This window comes from Stegostoma tigrinum, unplaced genomic scaffold (genome assembly GCF_030684315.1).
Source record: "Stegostoma tigrinum isolate sSteTig4 unplaced genomic scaffold, sSteTig4.hap1 scaffold_194, whole genome shotgun sequence".
Taxonomy (NCBI): Eukaryota; Metazoa; Chordata; class Chondrichthyes; order Orectolobiformes; family Stegostomatidae; genus Stegostoma; species Stegostoma tigrinum.
Window position 1 is genome coordinate 459,111 of NW_026728133.1, and position 14,224 is coordinate 473,334.

A 14,224-nucleotide genomic window follows, 5' to 3' on the forward strand; every position below is an offset into this window, starting at 1 on the left:
CAAACCACCCAACTTTCAATGCTGGGTTCACTGAAATGCTTCTTTCAGTGTGATAAGCACATCAGAAGAACAAAATCTCAACATCTCAAAACCACTCAACTTTCGATGCTGGGTTCACTGAAGTGCTTATTTCAGTGAGATAAGCACTTCAGAAGACCAAAATCTCAACATCACCAAACCACTCAAATTTCGATGCTGGGTTCACTGAAGTGCTTATTTCAGTGAGATAAGCACTTCAGAAGACCAAAATCTCAACTTCACCAAACCACCCAACTTTCAATGCTGGGTTCACTGAAGTGCTTATATCAGTGAGATAAGTACTTCAATACGCCAAAATCCCAACCTCACCAAGCGACTCAACTTTTGATGCTGGTTCCACTGAATTGCTTATTTCAGTGAGATAAGCACTTCAGAAGGCCAAAATCTAAACTTCACTAAACGACTCAACTTTTGATGCTGGTTTCACTGAAATGCTTCTTTCAGTCAGATATTCACATCAGAAGGCCAAATTCTCAACTTCACCAAACCACCCAACTTTCGATCCAGGATATACCCAAAGGCTAATTTCAGTGAGATAAGCACTTCAGAAGACAAAAATCTAAACTTCACCAAACCACTCAACGTTCGATGCTGGGATCACTGAAGTGCTTATTTCAGTGAGATAAGCACTTCAGAAGAGCAAAAACTCAACTTCACAAAACCACTCAACTTTCGATGCTGGGCTCACTGCAGTGCTTATTTCAGTGAGATAAGCACTTCAGAATGCCAAAATCCCAACCTCACCAAACGACTCAACTTTTGATACTGGTTTCACTGAAATGCTTCTTTCAGTCAGATATGCACATCAGAATGCCAAAATCTCAACATCACCAAACCACTCAAATTTCGATGCTGAGTTCACTGAAGTGCTTATTTCAGTGAGATAAGCACTTCAGAAGGCCAAAATCTAAACATCACTAAACGACTCAACTTTTGATACTGAATTCACTGAAATGCTTCTTTCAGTCAGATAAGCACATCAGAAGGCCAAAATCTCAACTTCACCAAACCACCCAACTTTCGATCCAGGATTTACACAAATGCTTATTTCAGTCAGATAAGCACTTCAGAAAACTAAAATCTTAACTTCCCCAAAACACTCAACTTTCGATGCTGGGATCAGTGAAGTGCTTATTTCAGTGAGATAAGCACTTCAGAAGACCAAAATCTAAACTTCACCAAACCACCCAACTTTCAATGCTGGGTTCACTGAAATGCTTCTTTCAGTCAGATAAGCACTTCAGAAGAACAAAATCTCAACATCTCAAAACCACTCAACTTTCGATGCTGGGTTCACTGAAGTGCTTATTTCAGTGAGATAAGCACTTCAGAAGACCAAAATCTCAACATCACCAAACCACTCAAATTTCGATGCTGGGTTCACTGAAGTTTTAATTGCAGTGAGATAAGCACTTCAGAAGACCAAAATCTCAACTTCACCAAACCACCCAACTTTCAATGCTGGGTTCACTGAAGTGCTTATTTCAGTGAGATAAGTACTTCACTACGCCAAAATCCCAACCTCACCAAGCGACTCAACTGTTGATGCTGGGATCACTGAATTGCTTATTTCAGTGAGATAAGCACTTCAGTAGGCCAAAATCTAAACTTCACTAAACGACTCAACTTTTGATGCTGATTTCACTGAAATGCTTCTTTCAGTCAGATATTCACATCAGAAGGCCAAAATCTCCAATTCACCAAAACACCCAACTTTCGATCCAGGATATACCCAAAGGCTAATTTCAGTGTGATAAGCACTTCAGAAGACAAAAATCTAAACTTCACCAAACCACTCAACTTTCGATGCTGGGTTCACTGAAGTGCTTATTTCAGTGAGATAAGCACTTCAGAAGAGCAAAAACTCAACTTCACAAAACCACTCAACTTTCGATGCTGGGCTCACTGCAGTGCTTATTTCAGTGAGATAAGCACTTCAGAAGACCAAAATCCCAACCTCACCAAACGACTCAACTTTTGATACTGGTTTCACTGAAATGCTTCTTTCAGTCAGATAAGCACTTCAGAAGGCCAAAATCTCAACTTCACCAAACCACCCAACTTTCGATACTGGATTTACCCAAATGCTTATTTCAGTGAGATAAGCACTTCAGAAGACCAAAATCTAAACTTCACCAAACCACCCAACTTTCAATGCTGGGTTCACTGAAATGCTTCTTTCAGTGTGATAAGCACATCAGAAGAACAAAATCTCAACATCTCAAAACCACTCAACTTTCGATGCTGGGTTCACTGAAGTGCTTATTTCAGTGAGATAAGCACTTCAGAAGACCAAAATCTCAACATCACCAAACCACTCAAATTTCGATGCTGGGTTCACTGAAGTGCTTATTTCAGTGAGATAAGCACTTCAGAAGACCAAAATCTCAACTTCACCAAACCACCCAACTTTCAATGCTGGGTTCACTAAAGTGCTTATATCAGTGAGATAAGTACTTCAATACGCCAAAATCCCAACCTCACCAAGCGACTCAACTTTTGATGCTGGTTCCACTGAATTGCTTATTTCAGTGATATAAGCACTTCAGAAGGCCAAAATCTAAACTTCACTAAACGACTCAACTTTTGATGCTGGTTTCACTGAAATGCTTCTTTCAGTCAGATATTCACATCAGAAGGCCAAATTCTCAACTTCACCAAACCACCCAACTTTCGATCCAGGATATACCCAAAGGCTAATTTCAGTGAGATAAGCACTTCAGAAGACAAAAATCTAAACTTCACCAAACCACTCAACGTTCGATGCTGGGATCACTGAAGTGCTTATTTCAGTGAGATAAGCACTTCAGAAGAGCAAAAACTCAACTTCACAAAACCACTCAACTTTCGATGCTGGGCTCACTGCAGTGCTTATTTCAGTGAGATAAGCACTTCAGAATGCCAAAATCCCAACCTCACCAAACGACTCAACTTTTGATACTGGTTTCACTGAAATGCTTCTTTCAGTCAGATAAGCACTTCAGAAGGCCAAAATCTCAACTTCATCAAACCACCCAACTTTCGATCCAAGATTTACACAAATGCTTATTTCAGTGAGATAAGCACTTCAGAAGACTAAAATCTTAACTTCACCAAAACACTCAAATTTCGATGCTGGGATCACTGAAGTGCTTATTTCAGTGAGATAAGCACTTCAGAAGAACAAAATCTCAACATCTAAAAACCACTCAACTTTCGAAGCTGGGTGCACTGAAGTGCTTATTTCAGTGAGATAAGCACTTCAGAAGACCAAAATCTCAACATCACCAAACCACTCAAATTTCGATGCTGAGTTCACTGAAGTGCTTATTTCAGTGAGATAAGCACTTCAGAAGGCCAAAATCTAAACATCACTAAACGACTCAACTTTTGATACTGAATTCACTGAAATGCTTCTTTCAGTCAGATAAGCACATCAGAAGGCCAAAATCTCAACTTCACCAAACCACCCAACTTTCGATCCAGGATTTACACAATTGCTTATTTCAGTGAGATAAGCACTTCAGAAGACTAAAATCTTAACTTCACCAAAACACTCAACTTTCGATGCTGGGATCACTGAAGTGCTTATTTCAGTGAGATAAGCACTTCAGAATGCCAAAATCCCAACTTCACAAAACCAGCCAACTTTCGATACTGGATTTACCCAAAAGCTTATTTCAGTTAGATAAGCACTTCAGAAGACCAAAATCTAAACTTCACCAAACCACCCAACTTTCAATGCTGGGTTCACTGAAGTTTTAATTGCAGTGAGATAAGCACTTCAGAAGACCAAAATCTAAACTTCACCAAAACACCCAACTTTCAATGCTGGGTTCACTGAAGTGCTAATTTCAGTGAGATAAGCACTTCAGACGATCAAAATCTAAACATCTCAAAACCACTCAACTTTCGATGCTGTGTTCACTGAAGTGCTTATTTCAGTGAGATAAGTACTTCAATACGCCAAAATCCCAACCTCACCAAGCGACTCAACTTTTGATGCTGGTTCCACTGAATTGCTTATTTCAGTGAGATAAGCACTTCAGAAGGCCAAAATCTAAACTTCACCAAACCACCCAACTTTCGATCCAGGATATACCCAAAGGCTAATTTCAGTGAGTTAAGCACTTCAGAAGACAAAAATCTAAACTTCACCAAACCACTCAACTTTCGATGCTGGGATCACTGAAGTGCTTATTTCAGTGAGATAAGCACTTCAGAAGAGCAAAAACTCAACTTCACAAAACCACTCAACTTTCGATGCTGGGCTCACTGCAGTGCTTATTTCAGTGAGATAGCATTTCAGAATGCCAAAATCCCAACCTCTCCAAACGACTCAACTTTTGATACTGGTTTCACTGAATTGCTTCTTTCAGTCAGATAAGCACTTCAGAAGACCAAAATCACAACATCACCAAACCACTCAAATTTCGAAGCTGGGTTCACTGAAGTGCTTATTTCAGTGAGATAAGCACTTCAGAAGACCAAAATCTAAACTTCACCAAACCACTCAAATTTCGATGCTGGGTTTACTGAAGTGCTTATTTCATTGAGATAAGCACTTCACTTCGCCAAAATCCCAACCTCACCAAACGACTCAACTTTTGATGCTGGTTCCACTGAATTGCTTATTTCAGTGAGATAAGCACTTCAGAAGACTAAAATCTTAACTTCACCAAACCACTCAACTTTCGATGCTGGGATCACTGAAGTGCTTATTTCAGTGAGATAAGCACTTCAGAAGGCCAAAATCTAAACTTCACCAAACCACCCAACTTTCGATCCAGGATATACCCAACGGCTAATTTCAGTGAGTTAAGCACTTCAGAAGACAAAAATCTAAACTTCAACAAACCACTCAACTTTCGATGCTGGGCTCACTGCAGTGCTTATTTCAGTGAGATAAGCATTTCAGAATGCCAAAATCCCAACCTCACCAAACGACTCAACTTTTGATACTGGTTTCACTGAAATGCTTCTTTCAGTCAGATAAGCACATCAGAAGACCAAAATCACAACATCACCAAACCACTCAAATTTCGATGCTGGGTTCACTGAAGTGCTTATTTCAGTGAGATAAGCACTTCAGAATGCCAAAATCCCAACCTCACCAAACGACTCAACTTTTGATGCTGGTTCCACTGAATTGCTTATTTCAGTGAGATAAGCACTTCAGAAGGCCAAAATCTAAACATCACTAAACGACTCAACTTTTGATACTGATTTCACTGAAATGCTTCTTTCAGTCAGATAAGCACATCAGAAGGCCAAAATCTCAACTTCACCAAACCACCCAACTTTCGATCCAGGATTTACAAAAATGCTTATTTCAGTGAGATAAGCACTTCAGAAGACTAAAATCTTAAGTTCACCAAACCACTCAACTTTCGATGCTGGGATCACTGAAGTGCTTATTTCAGTGAGATAAGCACTTCAGAAGACCAAAATCTAAACTTCACCAAACCACCCAACTTTCAATGCTGGGTTCACTGAAATGCTTCTTTCAGTCAGATAAGCACTTCAGAAGAACAAAATCTCAACATCTCAAAACCACTCAACTTTCGATGCTGGGTTCACTGAAGTGCTTACTTCAGTGAGATAAGCACTTCAGAAGACCAAAATCTCAACATCACCAAACCACTCAAATTTCGATGCTGGGTTCACTGAAGTGCTTATTTCAGTGAGATAAGCACTTCAGAAGACCAAAATCTCAACTTCACCAAACCACCCAACTTTCAATGCTGGGTTCACTGAAGTGCTTATTTCAGTGAGATAAGTACTTCACTTCGCCAAAATCCCAACCTCACCAAACGACTCAACTTTTGATGCTGGTTCCACTGAATTGCTTATTTCAGTGAGATAAGCACTTCAGAAGACTAAAATCTTAACTTCACCAAACCACTCAACTTTCGATGCTGGGATCACTGAAGTGCTTATTTCAGTGAGATAAGCACTTCAGAAGAACAAAATCTCAACATCTCAAAACCACTCAACTTTCGAAGCTGGGTGCACTGAAGTGCTTATTTCAGTGAGATAAGCACTTCAGAAGACCAAAATCTCAACTTCACCAAACCACTCAAATTTCGATGCTGGGTTCACTGAAGTGCTTATTTCAGTGAGATAAGCACTTCAGTAGGCCAAAATCTAAACATCACTAAACGACTCAACTTTTGATACTGAATTCACTGAAATGCTTCTTTCAGTCAGATAAGCACATCAGAAGGCCAAAATCTCAACTTCACCAAACCACCCAACTTTCGATCCAGGATTTACACAAATGCTTATTTCAGTCAGATAAGCACTTCAGAAAACTAAAATCTTAACTTCCCCAAAACACTCAACTTTCGATGCTGGGATCACTGAAGTGCTTATTTCAGTGAGATAAGCACTTCAGAAGACCAAAATCTAAACTTCACCAAACCACCCAACTTTCAATGCTGGGTTCACTGAAATGCTTCTTTCAGTCAGATCAGCACTTCAGAAGAACAAAATCTCAACATCTCAAAACCACTCAACTTTCGATGCTGGGTTCACTGAAGTGCTTATTTCAGTGAGATAAGCACTTCAGAAGACCAAAATCTCAACATCACCAAACCACTCAAATTTCGATGCTGGGTTCACTGAAGTATTAATTGCAGTGAGATAAGCACTTCAGAAGACCAAAATCTCAACTTCACCAAACCACCCAACTTTCAATGCTGGGTTCACTGAAGTGCTTATTTCAGTGAGATAAGTACTTCACTACGCCAAAATCCCAACCTCACCAAGCGACTCAACTGTTGATGCTGGGATCACTGAATTGCTTATTTCAGTGAGATAAGCACTTCAGTAGGCCAAAATCTAAACTTCACTAAACGACTCAACTTTTGATGCTGATTTCACTGAAATGCTTCTTTCAGTCAGATATTCACATCAGAAGGCCAAAATCTCCAATTCACCAAAACACCCAACTTTCGATCCAGGATATACCCAAAGGCTAATTTCAGTGTGATAAGCACTTCAGAAGACAAAAATCTAAACTTCACCAAACCACTCAACTTTCGATGCTGGGTTCACTGAAGTGCTTATTTCAGTGAGATAAGCACTTCAGAAGAGCAAAAACTCAACTTCACAAAACCACTCAACTTTCGATGCTGGGCTCACTGCAGTGCTTATTTCAGTGAGATAAGCACTTCAGAAGACCAAAATCCCAACCTCACCAAACGACTCAACTTTTGATACTGGTTTCACTGAAATGCTTCTTTCAGTCAGATAAGCACTTCAGAAGGCCAAAATCTCAACTTCACCAAACCACCCAACTTTCGATACTGGATTTACCCAAATGCTTATTTCAGTGAGATAAGCACTTCAGAAGACCAAAATCTAAACTTCACCAAACCACCCAACTTTCAATGCTGGGTTCACTGAAATGCTTCTTTCAGTGTGATAAGCACATCAGAAGAACAAAATCTCAACATCTCAAAACCACTCAACTTTCGATGCTGGGTTCACTGAAGTGCTTATTTAAGTGAGATAAGCACTTCAGAAGACCAAAATCTCAACATCACCAAACCACTCAAATTTCGATGCTGGGTTCACTGAAGTGCTTATTTCAGTGAGATAAGCACTTCAGAAGACCAAAATCTCAACTTCACCAAACCACCCAACTTTCAATGCTGGGTTCACTGAAGTGCTTATATCAGTGAGATAAGTACTTCAATACGCCAAAATCCCAACCTCACCAAGCGACTCAACTTTTGATGCTGGTTCCACTGAATTGCTTATTTCAGTGAGATAAGCACTTCAGAAGGCCAAAATCTAAACTTCACTGAACGACTCAACTTTTGATGCTGGTTTCACTGAAATGCTTCTTTCAGTCAGATATTCACATCAGAAGGCCAAATTCTCAACTTCACCAAACCACCCAACTTTCGATCCAGGATATACCCAAAGGCTAATTTCAGTGAGATAAGCACTTCAGAAGACAAAAATCTAAACTTCACCAAACCACTCAACGTTCGATGCTGGGATCACTGAAGTGCTTATTTCAGTGAGATAAGCACTTCAGAAGAGCAAAAACTCAACTTCACAAAACCACTCAACTTTCGATGCTGGGCTCACTGCAGTGCTTATTTCAGTGAGATAAGCACTTCAGAATGCCAAAATCCCAACCTCACCAAACGACTCAACTTTTGATACTGGTTTCACTGAAATGCTTCTTTCAGTCAGATAACCACTTCAGAAGGCCAAAATCTCAACTTCATCAAACCACCCAACTTTCGATCCAAGATTTACACAAATGCTTATTTCAGTGAGATAAGCACTTCAGAAGACTAAAATCTTAACTTCACCAAAACACTCAAATTTCGATGCTGGGATCACTGAAGTGCTTATTTCAGTGAGATAAGCACTTCAGAAGAACAAAATCTCAACATCTAAAAACCACTCAACTTTCGAAGCTGGGTGCACTGAAGTGCTTATTTCAGTGAGATAAGCACTTCAGAAGACCAAAATCTCAACATCACCAAACCACTCAAATTTCGATGCTGAGTTCACTGAAGTGCTTATTTCAGTGAGATAAGCACTTCAGAAGGCCAAAATCTAAACATCACTAAACGACTCAACTTTTGATACTGAATTCACTGAAATGCTTCTTTCAGTCAGAGAAGCACATCAGAAGGCCAAAATCTCAACTTCACCAAACCACCCAACTTTCGATCCAGGATTTACACAATTGCTTATTTCAGTGAGATAAGCACTTCAGAAGACTAAAATCTTAACTTCACCAAAACACTCAACTTTCGATGCTGGGATCACTGAAGTGCTTATTTCAGTGAGATAAGCACTTCAGAATGCCAAAATCCCAACTTCACAAAACCAGCCAACTTTCGATACTGGATTTACCCAAAAGCTTATTTCAGTTAGATAAGCACTTCAGAAGACCAAAATCTAAACTTCACCAAACCACCCAACTTTCAATGCTGGGTTCACAGAAGTTTTAATTGCAGTGAGATAAGCACTTCAGAAGACCAAAATCTAAACTTCACCAAAACACCCAACTTTCAATGCTGGGTTCACTGAAGTGCTAATTTCAGTGAGATAAGCACTTCAGACGATCAAAATCTAAACATCTCAAAACCACTCAACTTTCGATGCTGTGTTCACTGAAGTGCTTATTTCAGTGAGATAAGTACTTCAATACGCCAAAATCCCAACCTCACCAAGCGACTCAACTTTTGATGCTGGTTCCACTGAATTGCTTATTTCAGTGAGATAAGCACTTCAGAAGGCCAAAATCTAAACTTCACCAAACCACCCAACTTTCGATCCAGGATATACCCAAAGGCTAATTTCAGTGAGTTAAGCACTTTAGAAGACAAAAATCTAAACTTCACCAAACCACTCAACTTTCGATGCTGGGATCACTGAAGTGCTTATTTCAGTGAGATAAGCACTTCAGAAGAACAAAATCTCAACATCTCAAAGCCACTCAACTTTCGAAGCTGGGTGCACTGAAGTGCTTATTTCAGTGAGATAAGCACTTCAGAAGACCAAAATCTCAACTTCACCAAACCACTCAAATTTCGATGCTGGGTTCACTGAAGTGCTTATTTCAGTGAGATAAGCACTTCAGAAGGCCAAAATCTAAACATCACTAAACGACTCAACTTTTGATACTGAATTCACTGAAATGCTTCTTTCAGTCAGATAAGCACATCAGAAGGCCAAAATCTCAACTTCACCAAACCACCCAACTTTCGATCCAGGATTTACACAAATGCTTATTTCAGTCAGAAAAGCACTTCAGAAAACTAAAATCTTAACTTCCCCAAAACACTCAACTTTCGATGCTGGGATCACTGAAGTGCTTATTTCAGTGAGATAAGCACTACAGAAGACCAAAATCTAAACTTCACCAAACCACCCAACTTTCAATGCTGGGTTCACTGAAATGCTTCTTTCAGTCAGATAAGCACTTCAGAAGAACAAAATCTCAACATCTCAAAACCACTCAACTTTCGATGCTGGGTTCACTGAAGTGCTTATTTCAGTGAGATAAGCACTTCAGAAGACCAAAATCTAAACTTCACCAAACCACTCAAATTTCGATGCTGGGTTCACTGAAGTGATTATTGCAGTGAGATAAGCACTTCAGAAGACCAAAATCTAAACTTCACCAAAACACCCAACTTTCAATGCTGGGTTCACTGAAGTGCTTATTTCAGTAGATAAGCACTTCAGAAGATCAAAATCTAAACATCTCAAAACCACTCAACTTTCGATGCTGTGTTCACTGAAGTGCTTATTTCAGTGAGATAAGCACTTCAGAAGACCAAAATCTAAACTTCACCAAACCACTCTAATTTCGATGCTGGCTTTACTGAAGTGCTTATTTCATTGAGATAAGCACTTCACTTCGCCAAAATCCCAACCTCACCAAACGACTCAACTTTTGATGCTGGTTCCACTGAATTGCTTATTTCAGTGAGATAAGCACTTCAGAAGACTAAAATCTTAACTTCACCAAACCACTCAACTTTCGATGCTGGGATCACTAAAGTGCTTATTTCAGTGAGATAAGCACTTCAGAAGACCAAAATCTCAACATCTCAAAACCACTCAACTTTCGAAGCTGGGTGCACTGAAGTGCTTATTTCAGTGAGATAAGCACTTCAGAAGGCCAAAATCTAAACATCACTAAACGACTCAACTTTTGATACTGAATTCACTGAAATGCTTCTTTCAGTCAGATAAGCACATCAGAAGGCCAAAATCTCAACTTCACCAAACCACCCAACTTTCGATCCAGGATTTACACAAATGCTTATTTCAGTCAGATAAGCACTTCAGAAAACTAAAATCTTAACTTCCCCAAAACACTCAACTTTCGATGCTGGGATCACTGAAGTGCTTATTTCAGTGAGATAAGCACTTCAGAAGAACAAAATCTAAACTTCACCAAACCACTCAACTTTCGATGCTGGGTTCACTGAAGTGCTTATTTCAGTGAGATAAGCACTTCAGAAGAGCAAAAACTCAACTTCACAAAAACACACAACTTTCGATGCTGGGCTCACTGCAGTGCTTATTTCAGTGAGATAAGCACTTCAGAATGCCAAAATCCCAATCTCACCAAACGACTCAACTTTTGATACTGGTTTCACTGAAATGCTTCTTTCAGTCAGATAAGCACTTCAGAAGGCCAAAATCTCAACTTCACAAAACCAGCCAACTTTCGATACTGGATTTACCCAAATGCTTATTTCAGTGAGATAAGCACTTCAGAAGACCAAAATCCAAACTTCACCAAACCACCCAACTTTCAATGCTGGGTTCATTGAAATGCTTCTTTCAGTCAGATAAGCACTTCAGAAGGACAAAATCTCAACATCTCAAAACCACTCAACTTTCGATGCTGGGTTCACTGAAGTGCTTATTTCAGTGAGATAAGCACTTCAGAAGACCAAAATCTCAACATCACCAAACCACTCAAATTTCGAGGCTGGGTTCACTGAAGTGCTTATTTCAGTGAGATAAGCACTTCAGAAGACCAAAATCTCAACTTCACCAAACCACCCAACTTTCAATGCTGGGTTCACTGAAGTGCTTATTTCAGTGAGATAAGTACTTCAATACACCAAAATCCCAACCTCACCAAGCCACTCAACTTTTGATGCTGGTTCCACTGAATTGCTTATTTCAGTGAGATAAGCACTTCAGAAGGCCAAAATCTTAACTTCACTAAACGACTCAACTTTTGATGCTGATTTCACTGAAATGCTTCTTTCAGTCAGATATTCACATCAGAAGGCCAAATTCTCAACTTCAACAAACCACCCAACTTTCGATCCAGGATATACCCAAAGGCTAATTTCAGTGAGATAAGCACTTCAGAAGACAAAAATCTAAACTTCACCAAACCACTCAACTTTCGATGCTGGGATCACTGAAGTGCTTATTTCAGTGAGATAAGCACTTCAGAAGAGCAAAAACTCAACTTCACAAAACCACTCAACTTTCGATGCTGGGCTCACTGCAGTGCTTATTTCAGTGAGATAAGCACTTCAGAATGCCAAAATCCCAACCTCACCAAACGACTCAACTTTTGATACTGGTTTCACTGAAATGTTTCTTTCAGTCAGATAAGCACTTCAGAAGACAAAAATCTCAACTTCACAAAACCAGCCAACTTTCGATACTGGATTTACCCAAATGCTTATTTCAGTGAGATAGGCACTTCAGAAGACCAAAATCTAAACTTCACCAAACCACCCAACTTTCAATGCTGGGTTCACTGAAGTGCTTATTGCAGTGAGATAAGCACTTCAGAAGACCAAAATCTAAACTTCACCAAACCACCCAACTTTCAATGCTGGGTTCACTGAAGTGCTTATTTCAGTGAGATAAGCACTTCAGAAGACCAAAATCTCAATATCTCAAAAGCACTCAAATTTCGATGCTGGGGTCACTGAAGTGCTTATTTCATTGAGATAAGCAGTTCACTTCGCCAACATCCCAACCTCACCAAACGACTCAACTTTTGATGCTGGTTCCACTGAATTGCTTATTTCAGTGAGATAAGCACTTCAGAAGGCCAAAATCTAAACATCACTAATCGACTCAACTTTTGATGCTGATTTCACTGAAATGCTTCTTTCAGTCAGATAAGCACTTCAGAAGGCCAAAATCTCAACTTCACCAAACCACCCAACTTTCGATCCAGGATTGACACAAATGCTTATTTCAGTGAGATAAGCACTTCAGAAGACTAAAATCTTAACTTCACCAAACCACTCAACTTTCGATGCTGGGATCACTGAAGTGCTTATTTCAGTGAGATAAGTACTTCAATACGCCAAAATCCCAACCTCACCAAGCGACTCAACTTTTGATGCTGGTTCCACTGAATTGCTTATTTCAGTGAGATAAGCACTTCAGAAGGCCAAAATCTAAACTTCACTAAACGACTCAACTTTTGATGCTGATTTCACTGAAATGCTTCTTTCAGTCAGATATTCACATCAGAAGGCCAAATTCTCAACTTCACCAAACCACCCAACTTTCGATCCAGGATATACCCAAAGGCTAATTTCAGTGAGATAAGCACTTCAGAAGACAAAAATCTAAACTTCACCAAACAACTCAACGTTCGATGCTGGGATCACTGAAGTGCTTATTTCAGTGAGATAAGCACTTCAGAAGAGCAAAAACTCAACTTCACAAAACCACTCAACTTTCGATGCTAGGCTCACTGCAGTGCTTATTTCAGTGAGATAAGCACTTCAGAATGCCAAAATCCCAACCTCACCAAACGACTCAACTTTTGATACTGGTTTCACTGAAATGCTTCGTTCAGTCAGATAAGCACTTCAGAAGGCCAAAATCTCAACTTCATCAAACCACCCAACTTTCGATCCAAGATTTACACAAATGCTTATTTCAGTGAGATAAGCACTTCAGAAGACTAAAATCTTAACTTCACCAAAACACTCAAATTTCGATGCTGGGATCACTGAAGTGCTTATTTCAGTGAGATAAGCACTTCAGAAGAACAAAATCTCAACATCTAAAAACCACTCAACTTTCGAAGCTGGGTGCACTGAAGTGCTTATTTCAGTGAGATAAGCACTTCAGAAGACCAAAATCTCAACATCGCCAAACCACTCAAATTTCGATGCTGAGTTCACTGAAGTGCTTATTTCAGTGAGATAAGCACTTCAGAAGGCCAAAATCTAAACATCACTAAACGACTCAACTTTTGATACTGAATTCACTGAAATGCTTCTTTCAGTCAGATAAGCACATCAGAAGGCCAAAATCTCAACTTCACCAAACCACCCAACTTTCGATCCAGGATTTACACAATTGCTTATTTCAGTGAGATAAGCACTTCAGAAGACTAAAATCTTAACTTCACCAAAACACTCAACTTTCGATGCTGGGATCACTGAAGTGCTTATTTCAGTGAGATAAGCACTTCAGAATGCCAAAATCCCAACTTCACAAAACCAGCCAACTTTCGATACTGGATTTACCCAAAAGCTTATTTCAGTTAGATAAGCACTTCAGAAGACCAAAATCTAAACTTCACCAAACCACCCAACTTTCAATGCTGGGTTCACTGAAGTTTTAATTGCAGTGAGATAAGCACTTCAGAAGACCAAAATCTAAACTTCACCAAAACACCCAACTTTCAATGCTGGGTTCACTGAAGTGCTAATTT